Source organism: Petromyzon marinus, chromosome 53, assembly GCF_048934315.1.
Source record: "Petromyzon marinus isolate PM22_M1 ecotype Great Lakes invasive population chromosome 53, UKy_Petmar_22M1.pri1.0, whole genome shotgun sequence".
Lineage (NCBI taxonomy): Eukaryota > Metazoa > Chordata > Hyperoartia > Petromyzontiformes > Petromyzontidae > Petromyzon > Petromyzon marinus.
The window spans coordinates 7,904,672-7,924,484 of NC_133719.1; the positions used below are offsets into that span (position 1 = coordinate 7,904,672).

The 19,813-nt window shown below is 46.5% G+C and overlaps 1 protein-coding gene across 9 annotated transcripts in view; it reads right to left on the bottom strand.

Annotated features, from left to right (window-relative positions):
* Positions 1-19,813, bottom strand: part of LOC116953868 (disheveled-associated activator of morphogenesis 2-like) — a 120,564-nt gene that overhangs the window by 58,115 nt on the left and 42,636 nt on the right. For 4 of the 9 annotated variants that reach the window (XM_076051969.1, XM_076051972.1, XM_032974147.2 and 1 more), the window contains one exon: positions 10,483-10,548. The exons of 3 other annotated variants lie outside the window; for them this stretch is intronic. The gene's annotated coding sequence lies outside the window, so the exon portion shown is untranslated. Of the gene's footprint in view, positions 1-10,482; positions 10,549-15,725; positions 15,961-16,063; positions 16,088-19,813 lie in introns of those variants that run through there. 2 more of the 9 variants (XM_032974156.2, XM_032974155.2) reach the window with 2 other exon arrangements.

Here is a 19,813-nt window from a genome sequence, read left to right on the forward strand (position 1 = left end):
GCCACATTGCGTAAGTCGGCGTGTTCAGCCGGCAGCAACCGCCCGGCAGAAGCCGATTTTTGCTGGCATGACAGCCTCTGCCAGGCGTAAATCCGCACGGCGGCGTACAGTCGCTGCCCCAGTGGCTCATTAACGAAAAGGGAATTTAGCCGAGCCCGCGTTTGGGAATGCACAAATCTGGGAATTATGAGGTCGCGCAGGCATTCCGCTGCTGTGGTGAAATAGGCGCGATTGGTTGGTGGCCGAACAAGCGAGGATTGGAAGGAGCTCTCCCGAATAAGCTGCGTCAACGGGCGTTTTTACCCCGCTGAGAAACGTGTGAATAACGTACGGAGTTTCTACTGAATGCGTTATATAACAATAATAATAATAAATACACGTCAAATAGCTATCACACTCGACTTGCGAACCAGAGGTCAAATCTCCTGGCGCGGCAGTTGAAACAACGGTGCAAGATTCTTAAATCCTCCACCCCGCTCCACCCACCGCCTGCCCCCACAGCAGCTGTGTAAAATGGGTACACCTACAGCTATAAACGATTGGCACATTACATGTGGTGGGGTAAAATGTGGGCACTCCCACCCCTTCCAAAGACGCCTGGAGTTGGCCAAATATCCCATGGAGAGTCTCTCCCCTCCGGAGGGTCTGTCTCTGAATATCTCTCGAGTGGAGAGTCCATTCCGCCACCAATGCCATTGGAGCAAACCATTTCAGGCACCGCAATGGCTAAAAGATGTTAACTACCTCGCCAGGTGTACAGGAGGTCGTGAGTTCAATCCCGACCCTGACGCCTGCTGTATATTGGGAGTTTGTGTCTCTCTCCCCGTGGTGGCGTGGATTTTTCTCCGGGTCCTCCGCTTTTTCCCTCTACATTTAGCATCAACGTGCGCCAAGAGTATTTGGCTGCTATAAATGTCCACACGATGATAAGCAAACTTCTGTTGAGCGGTCATTTGTGATAGCCAGGTGGCTTGTGAACATGAGCTGTACAGCTCAGCGTGCCTTACCTGGTAAAGTAAACGGATTGTAAGAAAATATTGTTTGCAGGGATGTTCCTTTCACATTCGCTAGGTACGCACAGCTATTAAAACACTCGGGTGTTGTTTTGACTTGCGTCATGGCAACTCCCTCTCTACACACCCATAGCCACTGAGAGTCTGGCGAGGTCCGCAGAGGTGAGATTTGGCATCGTGTTCACCAGCTCATTAGCTTTGGCACGCTTAGCACAGGGCCAATTGCATGGGTATAATTGTTTGAATGCCAGTAGAGTAATTACAATGCTAGTGATACATATATACATATTTAGAAGAGCATCTATCATTATATGTGCATCATTGTTATGGCCCAATTTTCTCTATTTTAGAATTACCTGCAATTAAACTGTGGGGCAGCTGGGTCATAGCCAAGTCTTTTGTCATGAGATTAGTAAATTACCCGATACACACTCGTCCAGCAGTGTTCCATTCCCGTGTGCATTGTGTTACAAGAATACCTTTGAATATACGACCAACTGACAACGAATGGACATTCGGCAAAGTTTTTTGGGGGGAAAAAAAACGATAAAACTATCTTTATTTTACCTGACAAGGTCTACTGAGCTATACGGCTCATTTTCACAAGCGATCTGGTCACAAAGCGGCTTATCATGTGGAAATGTACAGCAGCCAAATAATATAAAAGTATGTTTCTAGATTTTGGAGGGAAAACCCGTAGGACCTGGAGAAAAATCAACACAACCACAGAGAAAAGATGCAAACTCAAAATATACAGCAGGCATCACATCAGGGTCGGGATAGAACCCGCGACCTCCTGTATACCAGGCAAGGGAGTTAACATCTCGCCACCGTGGGGAGATGTTAACTACAACGCATATGTGGCATATGAAAAGTGACTACCTATGAGTGGGAGAGACGTTTTAATTTGGCAAACTTTGACATTTGCATGCTGTTTTCTTGATTACCTAAGAGCAAGGCTCACTGAGCCTCAAAATTCCTTTTTGGGATGGGTCCTAGTCGGTAATGATGTTTAGCCAATCCCTGGTAGAAGTGCGCTTGCGCTTGAGAATAAACAGACAAGCTGGTGGGAAGAACTACCAAACTTCCAACACATAATGCCTTGGTAGATGATGATCGCATCGTTAAAAGTGACACCTTACAGATGTAAATTTGAGCTAAAAGAAAAATAGCAATTGTCAACTTTAATCAACAACAACAATAATACGACAGACTTTAAAAAATATATATATTGGTAGGTGAAGGCCACCCTGTGAGGTGTCACTAAACGGGGGTTTGTTTGACCGTGGGCAAGTGTGTTGCTATTCATGGGCTATGATTATTCTTCACTGGTTGATCTATGGGCCTGTGAATATTAACTTGGCAACAACAACAAAAAACCTGACATTTTGCTACATTGGAAAAAAAAAATCACAAACATATCTAGTCCGTGCTAATGGACGATGAGTACGTACTGTGTAGTCCGAGAGAACAGACTTTAAATGCAAGACTGGGCGAATGTTCCTGCTTTCACGACGTCTCGCAGACTGGCAGCAACAACTACATCGTCTCTTTGCATTTAATAATTAAATTCATTTCAAATCGGTCTTCTGTAGTCAAACTGATTTATTGCATGGACGATCTGAATGAAAATGCTGTCCCCATCACTGCTTTCCAGCTCTCACAGTTTGTACCATGATTATACAGTACTACATAAAAGAAATAATAAACAGCCCGTTGAACAATTAGCTGCTAATTGAAAGCCTTCCCGGGGACTCTTTGATCACACTTCACTACACTCGTGAGTGCGCTTTGCTATGTATGTACGTTGAACTTATTTCGCACCGCACATAGCCAACCGTGGCTAATCGGAGATGCGGAGGAAGGCCAACCAACTAAGGACAAAGCAGTTCTTAACAAATTCTTTTCAATCTACTATAGTGATGTAGTGTATAGTAGTGTAGTGAAAAGCGTAGTTTGTGTAGTGTGCAGTGTATAGTGTAGTGTATAGCGTTGTATGGGTGTCGTGTATAGTGTATCTCTGTACGTTGAACTTCTTTCGCACCACACGTAGCCAACCGTGGCTAACCGGAGGTGCTGGAGAAGGACAGGGGGAAGAGATCCAGGTCCAGTTCAGATATCTCTTGCCACCAATGTTAGCTGGGGCGCGGGCGAATCTAACTCAGGGAATCAAACTCCGGCCAGGGAATCCAACTCAGGTCGCTGGGTTACAGTGCATATTCGTGTACACATTCTCGGACTGTAAATTACTTGCCCGATATCTTATATATGGCATTTGAGATGTTATCCTTCCAAATGTGTGTGCTCTCCTGTGCCGCATCTGCTTTTGCATTTGTAATCCACGTCTCCTTTAGAAAAAAAAAAAGAGTCTTGCAGTTCTCTAAGAGACTCTCACATGGTTATAAATAAGGACTCCTCCTCTCTTCCTACTACTTGTGTTATTCACGGAGACAAAAAACCCAAAGCCAAGGTCAAACTGGTTGTGTCCCGCCGACTGGAACCAACATCCGCTCAGCAATGCAACAAAGCCCTTGCAGCTTCTCTGTAACAGTCTGCGGCAGCGGGCAGCTGAAAGGATGTTTGACTGTGTGAAGATATTCGGCATATAAATTCATTGGCTTCCCCCCCCCCCCTTTCCCATCCCTTTTTAAATTAGCAGTGCTCGACTCGACAGATGGCCCAGCACAAAGGAATTCGAGAGAAAAACAAGGCATTCCTACGCACTGCAATCAGTCGCTGGCACCAACTCTCCAAAAACCCTGCTCTGGGATAACAACGACACAACTGGCCTCTGAAGCTGTGGCGGTAGAAAGGCAAAGAGCCTGCTTTTGTACGAGCGTGGACGTACACGCGCGTGGACGTACACGAGCGTGGACGTACACGAGCGTGGACGTACACGCGCGTGGACGTACACACCCCAGTTCGTACAGAAAGGGTCCTTGCTTACGGACGTCGGGTAGTTCGCCAGCATTGGTATAAGAAAACCTGGCTCTGCTGATGAGGCAAGCGAATGTGCTGGACCAATGCTGCCGCTAAAATGCGCTCCAGGAAGACCACGTGGCCAATGGGATGTGTAAACAATAATTGTATTTCGTATGTGAAGAGACAAATATGGGCGGGAGGCTTCATTTATTTTGCTATTAATATTCTCCACAACGATGCTTCGCGGGTTGCATTATATCCTGGGTCTGTACGTGGTGCCAACATCTCGACTGGTTACCCTTACCCTCTCGCAGAACCTAGAGAGAGCGGCGGCGATACAGCTCGCCTCCTCCGCAAGTTGCCGCCTCCCTCATCGGAGCGGAAAAAGAATGGGAAACGGTTGACGAAGGGAGGGAAGCTGGGAGAACACATGCAGAGCAAGGGGGAGAATCGACTCCGCAATGAGAGAGGCGCCGGATGGCAGACCTGTGTGAGAGTGCTCAAAGCTATTCATCCGCATGCACTAATTTGAGAATAAATCACCCGCCCTGGTGGGAGCTAAATACTAGTTTGACAAAGCGCCTCAGAGAGAGATCCGGTTGCATTTAGACGTTTTCTATAGAGTGATCCATTTCCAGACACCCCACAGGGTTTTTTTTTTGGGGGGGGGGGTTTCTCAACAGGGCACCGAACCCTGTGAAGACGGTGGTCCCATGTCTTACAGCGGAGAGTGTTAAAATATGTACAGTACATAACTGCATTGAGACTGGTGGGAGACATGCAGGGGATTTCAATTAAAATGGCATTTTCTCTAGAATGACTGAATATTGTTTGAGCGGGGTATCTAGAAAGTGGATCACCCTGTGAACCCAACTGACATTTGTATACAGAATACTTTTTTTTTATATATATACTGGAGAAATCCGATGAGCTACGCTATGAAGCTCTTATTCAGAGACGCCCCGGTAGGGGCGGGCATACGGCACGACGTACCGGTGGATGGATCTATCCGGCATCAATATCCCTTCAAACGCCTCGCATCGTTTATAAATACGACAACAAAAATCGACCTAATATTTATCGACCGCGAGGTGCGAACCCGATGACGAAAGGGATATCTTTCCAACGGAGACCTGTGGAGGTAATTGCGTTTTTCACGGAGACGCCACGCTTCGTTAACGGCCGAATAAAAATCTAAAGTAAGCGAGTCGCGCGAGCGCACATCAGTTACAAAAAAAAACACAAATATTGTTATAATCAATGAGCATCGCCCGGACAAAATGCCGGGGAAATGTCCATGCGCGGACTAATCGAGATATAAAAATCAAAACACCGATGCCCAACGCAGGTAACGGCGTACACATCGGCTATATTTGGACGTACGATAAAAGCGGGAGTGATTAATGGTAGGTGCCACCGGCGCGCTTATGCGCATCTGCGATAAGCGTTCCATAAAGTGTGTGGGGGGGGGGTGGTGGTGGTGGTGGTGGTGGGGCGGGTGGACCGGGGACACGAGCGCCAAGGACACCGCCAGGAGATTTACATTCGAGCCACGGGGCCCGTGCACAGTGCGCGCGAGACTGGCAAAAGCGCACAACGAACGAGATTCAGGCTGCAACCAGAGGGGGCGGCACGTTGGCGAGATGTAAACCACCAGGAGGTCGTGGGTTCTATCCCGACCCTGCCGCCTGTTCCCCGGTTGGCAGGCAATGCCGCTGTCTCGCCGCTCCTGCCTCTCGCCTTCTTTCTGCCTTCCCTCCCCTCTTGTTCAGCCCTTTGTTTCGTTTTCTTTAGTTCTCATGTCCTCCTTTTACTGTCTGAATGATTTTAGCGCCCTAAGAACGATTGTTTCAGGGTGCTTTATCAATTTAAATTACTGTTATATTTGGAGTTTGCATGTTCTCCCTTCCCCACGATCGCGTGGATTTTTCTCCGGGTCCTCCGGTTTTTCTCTCCACATTTTGAATCAACGTCACGCGTTCAGAGCATTTTGCTGCTATAAATTTCCACGTGACGATACGCCACTTCATCGAGCTATCATTTGGGATAGCGAAGTCACTTATGAAAAAGAGCTACACAGCTCAGTGGGTCTTACCTGGCAAAATAGAAAACAGTTTAGTTTCTTTGTATACTTAACATTCAAAATTATTTCCTGCCCAAATGAGCTCATTTGCCATTCACAGGCACACAACGTTGGTGGAAATCCCACCTTCCTACAGCGGGGAAGGCGAGTCAGACCCACAGGACCGACCGCTTTGATGATGTCCCCTAAAAAAGTGGCAACTCATTTTAGCGACGTTGGAGGAGGATGATGAGGAGGCCGAGTCGACTGGCAACCACGATTTGAACTCGCGACCCTTCTAACCGCGAGCCGCTCGCCCCACCGCTCAGCAACCTGGCCATTTACCGCTGAGGGAAAGGTGAAGAGTGGAGTGTTGCATCGTGGGAAATAACGACAGCTATGGGGGGGGGGGGAGCCTTCATCCAGCAGTGGAATGATCATGGCTAAAAATGATGATGGCGATGATGATGACGAAGATAAGGACCGTGCGTGTTACCTTAACCTCCGGATTATAAGACGCTCCAAAAAGTAAGATGCAAAACTTGTGCTTTGTATCAATAGTCAAACAGATATGGCCACACACACACACACACATGGATTTTAAGGTGCAACTTTTTTTTTAAGACAAAGGAAAAAAATACATTGTGTAAATCTGGAGAATAGGGTAGGTAATCTCAACTTGTTATACGAATGTTAAACCAATGACAGCGAGACGGCGATATTTTGTGCAGTACAATGTCAACCGAAGGACAAAGACTCTCCCTGTTCAATCTAGATTTGACGTTTTCGTGACTGCAGGGATCCATACTCTCCAGTTCTTTCGGTAAAGTCACTTTACCGAAAGAATCAAAGAGTATACTCTCCCTGTTTTCACAAGTCATGGAGCAAGTGCTCATTGTCATTGGTGACTGTGAACCAAAGGCAGACATTCCACATTCCCATGGAAGGGACCAGTATTTTCGTCGGGGCCACCTTAATCAAATGGGACAGATTCATAATATCAATGGTTGTAGTGATGCGGTGCTCACGTCAGCCAAGACTGATCCAATGCTGGATGAAGGCCTCCCAAAATCCATTGTAGCAATCGGCATAGCAGCGCCCGTACGCAAGCCGATTTTATTGCTCCATCTCCGGGGTGGTGGACGACCTCTCAAGCGCGGTCCCCCCACTTTGCCCACCACTCCCCGTCTAGCGACGTGTCCTGCCCGTGCCCACTTACTTAGTTCTGTGACTTCATTGGTTTGTTGCAATATTATCATCGCAATCATGGGGGGGGGGGGGGGGGGGTGGAGGAAGGAAATGTTTGAAAAACTTTACGCAACGGTGAAAATATTCGCGTGGCATGAGGGCATGCAGGTGCATTCGGAATCAGATAAGGCCTTGAAAAGCCAGATAAAGCCTTTTTTTGCAAGGCGCCAAGCCAAACGTTCAGCGCTCGCACAATAGAGCACCTGGCGTCATCACAATTTCATAAGCAGATGGAAAATAACAGTTTAGTGTCGCTCTTCGGCACACCAGGCTCACTTCACAAGAGCACTCGCAGTGCATAAGTCATCCGTTTATGCATTTCCTTTATTTCAACCGGGTGACAGACCACTGATTCTCTCTCTCTCTCAAGGGATCCCGAACTTGCACAGAACTATACAGCAGTCCCTCGGTTAACAGTGACATCGGTTAACAATTTTTGGTTAACGTTTCGCCTCCCCGTAGGACCCCCATAGTTTCGACTGATGTTACAATTTTGATTCGCGGTACGTTTGCGTTACGCACGCGGGTGCCAATTTCGGCCAATCCGAGCGCTCGTAAGTGGGGCTGAGCCATACCCTCAGCCAATCAGTGAAGCCCATTTATGAGCGTTTAAACCGCGACTGGCTTTGTTTACGTTGTTTTATGTTTTGGCAGAAATGTAATTCCTATATTCGATGAACAGTTATTTCGGTTCACAGGCGTTTTCGTGAAACGGATTAAAAACGTTAACCGAGGGACTACTGTACAAGCAAAAACTCTGACCGGATTTCTTCATTAGAAGTATGAGATAACGACTCCAACTGCTGCTTGATAATATTGGTCTGGAAAGCCAATAGATCCTTGGACCAAAATCATCTGTTTATTTACACGTGGCATTCTGCTTATAATTTAACATTTTAAGGGGTTTTATATGTAATGTTTCCTATCAATGTTCCGACCCATTTTTATTCAACTAAACTGCGCTTACTTGAGCCTTACGAGTTCATTGGAAAGCCGGCAACTTGTTGTTTGCACTGCCTTGCTGGCCATTTGCACACAGAGGACTGTCAAGGGTCACAGAATTAATCAGGGACACAGGGGAGCAGTGTCACCCTGACAGTGATTTGCTAAATGCCAGCAAATATTTGCCGTGCAATGCACAGATGAACACCGGTGGCCGTGGTCGTCATTCACGTTGGGCTTGTTCTCAAAAGGGATGTTACTCTAAGTACGCCCGTTACCCTTGCAGGGCCATAATGCTGTGACGCGCGCGGGCGCGGATGACGTGGCCTAGAGGTTGCGCGTTCGCCGCCTCTATGTACGTATGCATGTATGTTTACATTTTTTGCACCGCACGTAGCCAACCGTACTAATCGTAGGTGCAGAGGTTCACAGTTCGAACCCGGCGGCCGTCCTGATTAATGCGGCGGTGGTGTATTAACCATAATAATAATACGACGTGCCGTCTGCTTCACGGCGGAGGTTCGAGATCCCATGACGTCATTCTCAATGTATGCCGGCGTCAGGTTCACGGTTCGAATCCAGCAGCCCACCCTGGTTAATACGGCAGTAGTGTATTAATAATAATACTAAGTGCCGTCTGCTTCACGGCGGATGTTCGAGATCCCATGACGTAATTCTCAAGAGCAGGCCATCGTGTGCTGGCGTCAGGTTCACTGTTCGAATCCAGTGGTCCGCCCTGGTTAATACTGACCACAATTTATCTTTCCAAAGTCAAAAGTGATTTCCTGCTCAAATGAGCATTGAGCCACTGGTGCTCATCTCCTGCTCACAGCGGTGGAAATTCCGCGTTTCAATGGCGGAGATGAGTCTGCCATGTATTGATCCTCGGGGGATGATGGGCTTAGTTTATTCTTAATAGACAATAACTCACAGTACTGGCCGATACAAAATAGACAGGCCAGGGAAGATACCTTTGTCCTTAATAGATGAGATCCGAGAGGCATGGAAAAATTACAAATCAATTCGCGTTTTTTTTTACGTATGTATGCAAGAAGAACGGTGATTATATGATATATATAAAAGGAAAGTTTGTGAATATATGTGTCTGTTCTAAATGTTAAGCATACTTTCCAACATGCAACAAACTTGAAATTTGGCATGTGGATAGCTTCCAGACTGTACACAATGCAAAAAGTATAAAAATAGACGTTTGTATTTGGGGGGGGGGGGCACAATAATGGATATAATGTATTGCACGGCAAGTGAGCGGTGACGTCACATCTGTGATGTCACCCGCATGCGGCAGCGTCACGCAGTGTGCCTACTGACGTCACGCATCCCCCTCCACCCTCCACCCTCCACGGAGGCCGTGTATTAATCCAAGACAAGAATCCAAGTCTCGGGCGAAGCCAGGTAGTAAATCTAGTCTATCATAATTCCTTTTTTAAGATAAACAATAGTAAGTTAAAATACAAATACCACATTATGGTTGTGAGATTAATAACTGTGATTTCTAGAAAAATAAGGACTAAAGCGGGCCTAAAAATGGATTGAAATCAGGTCAATGTGCGTAAGGTAAAGGTGGCAGAGGTGCAGCCCTGCAATTGCCTGCTCACGCCACTGCTGGCGAAAGGGCCTCCCCACTAGTTGGAGCTCTACAGATCCCTCTCAAAGAGACGGTATTTGGCCTACTCCTCCACTCTGATTAGGCGTCCTGGGATAGGTGTGCGTACCCACACTTTACCCCCACCACAAGCGACCTACAGATCAACTAACTTTGCTCGTACCCATTTACACTTCTGGGTGGGACACAGAGGCGACAGGTATGAATTAGGACACTTTTAAAGGAGTTTTATATTTAATTCCTCCTATTTGGAAACGTGCACCGTTGTTTCAACTGCCTTGCCAGGACTAGCTAATGGATCACAAATCCAGTGTGCCGACCATTACTAAACTAACTAAACTATTTTTTATTTTATCAGGAAAGGCCCACTGAGCTATATAGATCTTTGTCAAAAGCAACGTGGCCATCAAAAATGACTGCTCAACGAAGTGGCCTTATCTCGTGGAAATTTCTCGCAACCAAATGCTGTAAGCGCATGTTGATTCTAAATACGGAGGGAAAACCCAGAGAACCCGGGAAAAAATCCACACGACCACAGGACGAGAGAGAGAGATACATACAAAATATACAGGCATCAGGGTCGGGATCGAACCCACGACCTCTTGTGTACCAGACAAGACAGCTATAACATCTCCTAGCCACCGTGACACCGACCGAGCGTTTGTACATACCTCGAAAGCTGCTGACACAGGAGTTAACCCAAGGTGAGGCCGGGTTGCAGACACTGAATATTTAATCTGTCGAAACATGCGCACACAAGCACAAAATGAAAACACGTTTTTTCCAGTTGTTTATATTCTAAAACAGATCGACCATCACACAGCGAGTACCAAGCAACATCCAAACTCCGTGTTTCTCACACGTTAGTTCACACATCACTAAAAAGCCACTGCTACATGAATCTTAATTAGCTCGAAACATAGCTACGCTTAACAGACCCAATAACTCTTTGCCTGGTAAGTAATTTACAAACTGGACACGGTGGTAGACTCTTGCATGATAAATTCAGGATCTTCTCACTTCAGAATTCCATAAAATTCCAAGGTTAAGACACCGGTGAAGGTCATGGTCAAGTTTTCTTTGTTGATTCAGGTGACAAATCAAGAGACCATTTTCAAGGGTGACCCTGGGTCACGAAATTATAAAGAACCCCATATGAAGCATACATAAATGAGCGCACAAAAAAACTGTGTCGCCATGGAACATAAAAAATAGCGCGTGAAATAATGCATCTGCATTTAGAGAAAAGTGGCAAAAATGAAACCGTTGATGATTTAACTCAGTTTTACTTGTTAATTAAAGTGAACGGTGAGCCTCAGCAGGTATTGAATCTCCAAGTGCCGCAGTCACTTGAATCTGTTGGCATTCAGATCCTCTCTGTGCAACACCTCATCGTCTTTTTACCACGCAAATGCGTGCAATTTTAAACGCGACATTTCGTGGCCTTTGCTTGGAGCTAAAACGGCAAAGGTACAGCCCTGAAATTGCTTGCTCACATGCCTTGCTGGCAGAAGGTTCCGGTGTGCTCAGCTCTACACCACCCCTGTGGAACCTCTGGATTGCAAGTCACGGTGTGCTAACCACGACACCAGCCCTGTTGGCAGCTCCACTGATAACACACCTAGGACATGTCTTGGAAAGTAGTTTCACGTCTACGCGCGTGCAGTTTGTTCATTGGTTATATTTTGTTTGGTAAATGAAATCCAAATTTTCCGCAAATCAGCGGGGGGGGGGGGGGTAGCGAGGTGGGGTTCATTCATTGGGGTAACACCTGGATGACCAAGGCTCCCCAGGGTCCTCTCGCCACTAAAAAAAAATAAGAGGGGGCTCTTCTCAGTGTACCCACCATAAACGCGACCGGCTCGGATCAAGGACGAGCGACATTTGAAATGTCAGTGACAAGTGCCTATTTTTAAGCTCTGTCCACACTTGGAAGAAGCCGTATTCAGACTTGCAGCTCATACACAGAATTATATTATTATTATTGTTATTATAAGACTTACAGATTAACTCAAACTAACCGCAAGGCGCCAGGGTGGCGAGAAGAGCGTCACGGTGGCGATATTTAACTCCCTTGCCTGGTATGCAGGAGGTCCTGGGTTCCGTTCCGACCCTGGCGCCTGTAAATTTGGAGTTTACATGTTCTCCTTGTAGTCGCGTGTATTTTTTCCGGGTTCTCCGGTCTTTCCCTCCACATTTAGAAACATGCTCTCAGTGCGTTTGGTTGCTATACATTTCCACATGATAAGCCACTTCATGTGGCTTCTCGCGTGGAAATGTAGACCAAACCAAATACTCTCTAAGCACACGTTGATTCTAAATGTGGAGGGAAAAAAACCGCAGGGACCGGAGAAAAGGGAAAAACATGACAACTCGAAATACACAACAGGCGTCAGGATCGGGATCGAACCCACGACCTCCTGCATACCAGGCGAGGTGGTTAACATCTCGGCACCATGGCACCCCAATTAAAACAAAACAACCTTTTTTTTTTGTTTTACACCGCTTGGGACAACACCAGGACATCAAATTCCGGTGCCTCAGCAAGCGCTGGCTCCGTATGCTGACCAAACACATGACCGCACCCCCTCCGAGGAAACCCAATCACGCCGGAGTGGCTGGAAACGACCGGAATCGGGCAACACGTCATCGGTTTGCGGTTCAGCTCGTTGCGCGTGTCGCTCGGTGTCAAACGTTTCATGCTGGCTGTAAATCCGTAGCGCCACGAGCACCATGAAGCGCCGCGTGCGGTGCGTGACAATGCAGTTTGCGGGACCCTGGATAAAAAGATTTCAACAGTTGTCAAATGAGCTAAGCTCCCCACCCCCCCCCCCCCCCGGATTTTCCCAATGAAGATGGTCTCTTTGTGAGCTGCCCGAAACATATTTCTGTAAAAGAGTTTATTGCAGCTGTGGTTCCGTATCTCTCAAGAGGAATTACGTTCTCGGGATTACTGCATCGTTAGGCCATGGTCAATCCACTGCTGGATGAAGGCCTCTTCCAAGCATCTGCTGTCTCTCGCGATCGTGCGAAGTATTGATCCACCGATAACTTTAATTGCTCCACCTCCTCACTGGACATCCTCTCGGATATGTTTGGAATGACAGGATTTATAAAAAAATATATACGTATAAATTACAGCCCTTTGTCAATCCACAGCTGGATGAAGGCCTGCCTCTACCATGTCGGTCATGTGATTATTTGACCATACTTCTTCGGTGCACTGATCAGTTTGATTTGAAGAGGGGGGGGGGGGCAGATATCACTCGACACTGATGTAGCCATGATGATGAATCAAACAAAGTAATGTACAGTGCGCTACCACTGTACCACCCCTTCAACCCGATAGCATTCAATCTGAATATATACAAATATAAGCAAATCTGTCAAATGTATTTGGTCACCTGCAATCAACTGCTGCACACAGTTAACATCTCCCGATCGCGAGACCCGGCGATCACGAATGATCGTTCAAAGAAGTGGCGTATAGTCGCAGGCAAATACTCAAAAACGCGAGTTGTTGATTCTAAATATGGAGGGAAAAACCGGGGGACCCAGAGAAAAATCCACACGACTATGGAGCGAACATACAAACTCCAAATATACAGGCGTCAGGGTCGGGATCAAACCCACGACCTCCTGCATACCAGACGAGGTAGTTAACATCCCGCCGGACCTCATGCATACCAAGCGATGTAGTTAACATCCCGCCACTGTTGGCACTCGACTAATAAGTCAATGGTGGATGCCCTATGGATAGACTTACCCCCCCCGTCATAGGAATGAGGAATTTCCACTAATGGCTCAATTGAACAGGGAATAACTTAGACTCTTCTTGAGAGTGCAACGCAGTAAATTGTTGTTTTACCGCGCAACGCTCCTGCATCTGTGCTTCCCGACTTCATGAACATGCATTGACCGTTGTGGATGAAGTATGGTTAAATAGCTCCCATGATCCGCAAGCCAATTGGAAGAACTCATCCAGCAGCGGATTGACAAAATTGTCTGTACGCGGTACGTAACACCATTACAATGAGGCATGCAATTACTCACCAACCTCTCCGTATCCCCCACCCGCCCCCACCTGACAACCCCCCACACACCCCCAGCAATTCCACCAATTGTTATAAATAGTCGCGATATTATTTGAGAATCGATATTTTCGTCCGTTAAAATGGTACGTACGAAGCGAAAGTCATCAGTTCCGACACGGACAATTCTACCCATATATCTTGAGCGTAAGGATTGATATCTTAATCTCCGATTCGATGCATAGTTATATCTCTAATTACAACAGTGATAGCTGCCAAGAGCAGTACATTCATGTCAACGAATCCTGCTTGTACCCTTTTAACTGGCACAAAAACTGACACCTTTATTCAAGGCATCATGTTTGCAATAACCACAACACAAGCAGTCAAAATGCAAACAAAAGAGACAACTCTGATAACAATATGCACTGTCCTTGAATTTGATTGGTCCACACCAGATACGGCTTTTCTTAGAGCCTAGTCTCCACTGGTGTTGGACCAGAAGTCCAACACCAGTGGAGACTAGGCTCTTCTCGTCCAACACCAGTGTAGACGAGGCTCTAAGAAAAGCCGTATCTGGTGTGGACCAATCAAATTCAAGGACAGTGCATATTATTATCAGAGTTGTCTCTTTTGTTTGCATTTTGACTGCTTGTGTTGTGGTTATTGCAAACATGATGCCTTGAATAAAGGTGTCAGTTTTTGTGCCAGTTAAAAGGGTAAAACCATTCACTATATCTTGTTACTGGCAAAGGAGGTCTCATAATGTAAATGCTCACCCCGAGCCCTCAATACTCTGATAGTGCGCTGTTTTTGAGTTGTATGCCTTTTGGTGTCTTCTGGTCCAACACCAGTGGAGACTAGGCTCTAAGAAAAGTCGTATCTGGTGTGGACCAATCAAATTCAAGGACAGTGTATATTATTATCATCAGAGCTGTCTTTTTTCTTTGCATTTTGACTTCTTGTGTTGTGGTTATTGCAAACATGATGCCTTGAATAAAGGCGTCAGTTTTTGTGCCAGTTAAAAGGGTAAAACCATTCACTGAATCCTGCTTGATTTATAGAACAAAAAAATTGCACTCATCAATAACGTTGGGGCTTTAAAAGTATATATAACTCGCTCTTTTGCCCATCCAAGGATGGGTGTATATTTCAGTAAATCTGAAATACCTATAATCACTCACGTGATATTAATGTGAACATAGATCGGAATGGTCACCGTCATAGGAATGTGGAATTGCCACAACTGGTTCAGGGTTGCCAATTAACATTTGTACTGCCCCATGTTCTTTAAAGCAGCAAGACACTTTTGACGTTTTGACTTTGCTGTGAAAATTGTACGATACTGTCATAACAATAACGAGCGTTCACGATAATAATAACTGCAAAATATCACCAACTGTTTTAATGCATTTCTTAATTTAAAAAATCGATTTTATAATCTGAACTGCACAAGTAATAAATGATAAATACATATTTTAGTACTTTCAAAACAATCATTAATAATAGTATATTACCCTGTCCTGTAACAATTTAATGATGATGGTGATGATGTCAGATGGTCGATGGCAATCCCCCCCCCCCCCCCCCGAGTGCAGGTATTAGGTGGATTATGATATCGCAGGATCATTGAAGATGGTGACAGCTTCATCCAGAAGTGGACTGATCATGGCTCATGCCGACGGTGATTATTAAGCATCCAAGAAACCCCCCCCCCCCGACCAGTTTCAGCTTTCTGTGTCTCATCAGCAGAGTCATGGCTTGTTAAACAAACTGCTGCTGAACTACCACGTTATTGGCAAGAGCGCCCCATGCAACAAAACTTATATCACCGTACAATCGCGACTGTAATCATTCAACAACAACAAAAAAAAGCTACTGACCTTCCACGGCAGGAACAAAGAACGGCGTGCCGTCAAAAGTACAATCGCTGCTTACAACAGTAAACAAAGATGACCCCTCGCGGGTCAGACAAAGGCGCCCGAATGCAGCCACCGCGCAGAAAGAAGAAGAAAAATCCACGGGGCCAAGCATCCGCGTTCTGACGAAAAACGCATTCCAAAGCCGTGCCGTCAAGATCGCCGCCGCACTACCTGCCTCCCCAGCCGTCATCCAAGCCAAAAGCAGCCCCTCTCTCTCTCTGCGCGGCGCGGCCCGTCGGAGAGATAAGGCGAGCGCGAGAGCCGTTCCGTAAGCACTCAGGAAGAGCGAGCGAGCGGACCTATGGAGCAGCGCGCTCGGCGTTGTTGCGTTCACACCGTCGCTTGCCTCGCACGCTGTGGTTGGGGTGGGGGGGGGTGGGAATGGCTCATAGCTTCTTCTTCTTCACAGCCTCACAGCAGCGGAGCGCGTTAAAAAAAAAAAAACGGCACTTATTTTGACCGGCTCCTGACATCGCGGTCTGAATTGCCTCACTCCGACGCCGATATCTGTAACATCTTTTAAAGTGCGGGCCGGGCCGGAGGGGGTGGGGTTGGTTGGTCGAGATGGGAGGGGAGGTAAGAAGGCTGGACTCGTTGTCTGGTTTGTATTAATGCACTTGGTTGGACCAGCTGCACATTCCAGCCCTTATGCTGCACACACATACAATACAAAGGCAAAGATCCCCCATGTAGCCTCGAACAGACTGTTGGGGCGAACGCTGTTCGTGAGCACCTATTATGGCCGGCACGGCGCACGAGTGGGTGGGTGGTCAGTTCCACGCCCGGCCACCTTTGTCTCCCCGGTGCTGATGTTTTATACAAACCTCATCAGGTACTCATTTAAGACTGGGTCGACTTAGGGGAGGCCCAGGACTGGTTCAAACATTCGCCGCCAATTATGTCGTTGGCCGAGAGCGGGAATCCAACTCAGGTGGTGGTGTTTCGTAGTGCACTGCGCTAACCACCGCATGACCACTCCTCCCCATTGCACACACATACACCATCCACACAATCCTGCACCCCCTGCAAACTATGGCTACAATTTTTTAATGTCTATGAAACAACTGGTCATCATTAGCACAAACACACTATCATAATGTAATCGCAATAGAGTCTGAACAATATTGAGTGACACGTAAATTAATGAAAATAGCAGAATACTGTGAAAACTGTGCAACTGAATTTTACAAATAAGTCCACTGATGGATGAAGGCATCACCGTGCCGTTTTGGTCATTGGATTTATTTGACCATACTTCACCAAACTGGTCAGTGCGGGTTTTTGAAGGGTGTTGCGCAGGATCGGTACAGGCATCGTAGCCATTACAGGGAGTCGAACTCGTGTCTCTGGATTCATAGCACAGTGCGTTAACGAACTACAGCATCCCTACCCCTTCACCATCACACAAAACTACGAATCCCAAGTACAAAATAACAGGCACAACATTACCGCTGCCGTCAAACACAATACCACGAAAATATTGTTCTCAATCCTGGACAAAAAAAAAAACCTATGGACAAACTACTAAATTATTTAAACACAATATAACTGCCCTACTTCTACTGCCCGTAAGCAAATTAGTGCTCATTGTTGTCACTGCTCTTCCTAGGCAGAGAGCTTGCATACAATATTACAACACTTATGGGCTGTGGCAGAGTAGTCGGCACATTGCACGATGAACCCAGCCACCCGGGTTTGATACCTGGTCACAGCTAACATCCAGTGGGTTCTGTGATATCTGCAATAGCTGCTGAGCCTACAGCCTTCACCAACCGGCACTCTCATGGGTGGTGAAGTATGGGAAAACGACCTCTGATGAGAGGACCCGGTATGGAGTGGCCCTAATGCAGCTGTAGATTGTGACAAAGATGGTGGTCACATGACCCAGTGGTAGTGGGCGTTTGACGCTTGTTGCAGGGATTCACGTTTCGAATACGGTAGGCCACGCTGGTTAATACTGCTGGTGCCTTTACCACAATACAGTTGATCGTTGATTATCCAGCGCACGATTATCCGGCTGCTTCCAACATTATCCGGTGGGTCCCGGGCCGATCCGGCAAAACCGGCCAAATGCTGTACCAGTCCGGCGATCGGCACCATGTGCGTGACAACGACAGTAGCTATGCTTGATCTCAGTGTTAAATATTATAAACGCTACATGATACACTACACACAACTTAAACAACTAAAAAATACTGCACGGATATACATCAGCCCATGCAGAGTGTTTGAGATAGAAGTGGCAAGGACAGTACATTAAATACGGTAACTTTTCACAGTAGGATATTTATTCGTCCATTTTTTACGTTTATTTATGCCAATGTCATACAGTAAACACATTTAAAAACACAAAAAAAACACACACACAACACACAAAAACATAATGCCATGTAAGAATGTGCAGAAATAAGGTATTTTAAATAACGGTTTAGCGATTATCCGTCGTTTTTGAAAATCCGGTGACCACTTCCAACCCCCAACCTGGAAGCAGCCTGGGATAATCGATGATCGACCGTAATGAGCCACGCTGTCTGTCTGCTTCAGATTGGAAATGTAAAGGTCCTCCTGACGTAATTCCCAAGAGCAGGCCATTGCTTGGTCGGCGTCTGGGTACCAAACATGCCAAGTTCGAACGTTACAATCGCAAATTACTCAACCGGGATTACACGTGGCAATCGCCGCCGCCGCCGCCACCACCCCCCCCTACTGGCAGACTAGGGCCCTCTTGTAAATGAGACTCATCCTGGTCTCTAGAGCTCTCATCTGTGGTTAAACCAAATAAACTTGAGAGATCTGCGATTTATATTTTTACTGTTACAATTTAAATCGCATCACCGTATGGCTGTTTACGGCTCTTCAGCACAAGGCGGACTTCTAAAAAAAAAAAAGGAGAACCCAACCTCATTCCTGAAGAGGAATAGCCACACTGCAGTAGGGCTTCTCCAACATATAAATATAATATTGTCTATTACTGCATTTGTATAACCTCTGAACACAACCGGAACTAACAATGACCAATACTGGTATAATACAAGACAAAGGGTTGTTGTATTTTTCTGCCACTCACCACCCCACCCACCCACAGTGACCGGCCACACATCAAGCATATAGTTGACTCTGTAAACTAAAGAAAACTGGATTTTAAACATCACAAGAATTGCAATGACACGGATGCTTCAGAGTGCTCGAATAGCTTACGTGCCGAGTCAAAATGCTGGCCTCGCCAATTGGTAGGTATCCAGTTCAAATCCCGGTTAAGAGTGTGTTTATTCCACCCTTTGTACTCTCTCAGGGTCAATGAAATCAGCAGTTATTTGTTGTTGTTGTTGTCATCGTACGGACAGACCGTCCTCTACCCGTGACATCGACGGAGATTAACAGCGTCCCACGCTCGCATACGCGCGGAGGAACCGTAACACGTGGTCGCGCTGGACCCACATGCACGCATCCACAATTGTGTCATTGTTATAGTAGAAGCTCTAGTTTCAGGCGCTAGAGATTCAGAGTGAATCCTCGTTGCAACTCGATCCCCTCCAGTGCCAATACCAACTCGTCATCTTCGTAACAACCCGGCCTCGATGATGGCAGCAAGAGTTTTGTTCTAACTTGCACTGTTTGGATGTCATCACCACCACCACCACCGTCGTCATCTTTGGGGTAAATCCACTGCTGCAACAAAGGCTTTTCCCAAGCTGCCCCCATCTCACAATCGTCCCACGATGTCATACGTTCGGACGTACAGGAGTTGATTCAACAGACTTCTTCAGCGAATTCATTTTTAGAAAAGGCCTGGCAGTAAATCAGAAACAGAGGTCTGTCTCAACCACCTGTATTTACAACGCAGCGGCTCATGCAATTTCCAACGTGATAAAAGCGAGCCATGGCCACCTATCGGCTGATACGTGAATCAGGATAAAGCACTTTAACCATGTGTTGTGTTGTAAATGACGACACGAAGGCAGATGTTGTCGGGGCTGACGCCAACAGTTTATTAAGGGCTGTCGCCTAGCTTTTGGGGAAGGGATAACACAAGACTTGGGTAAGCTAAA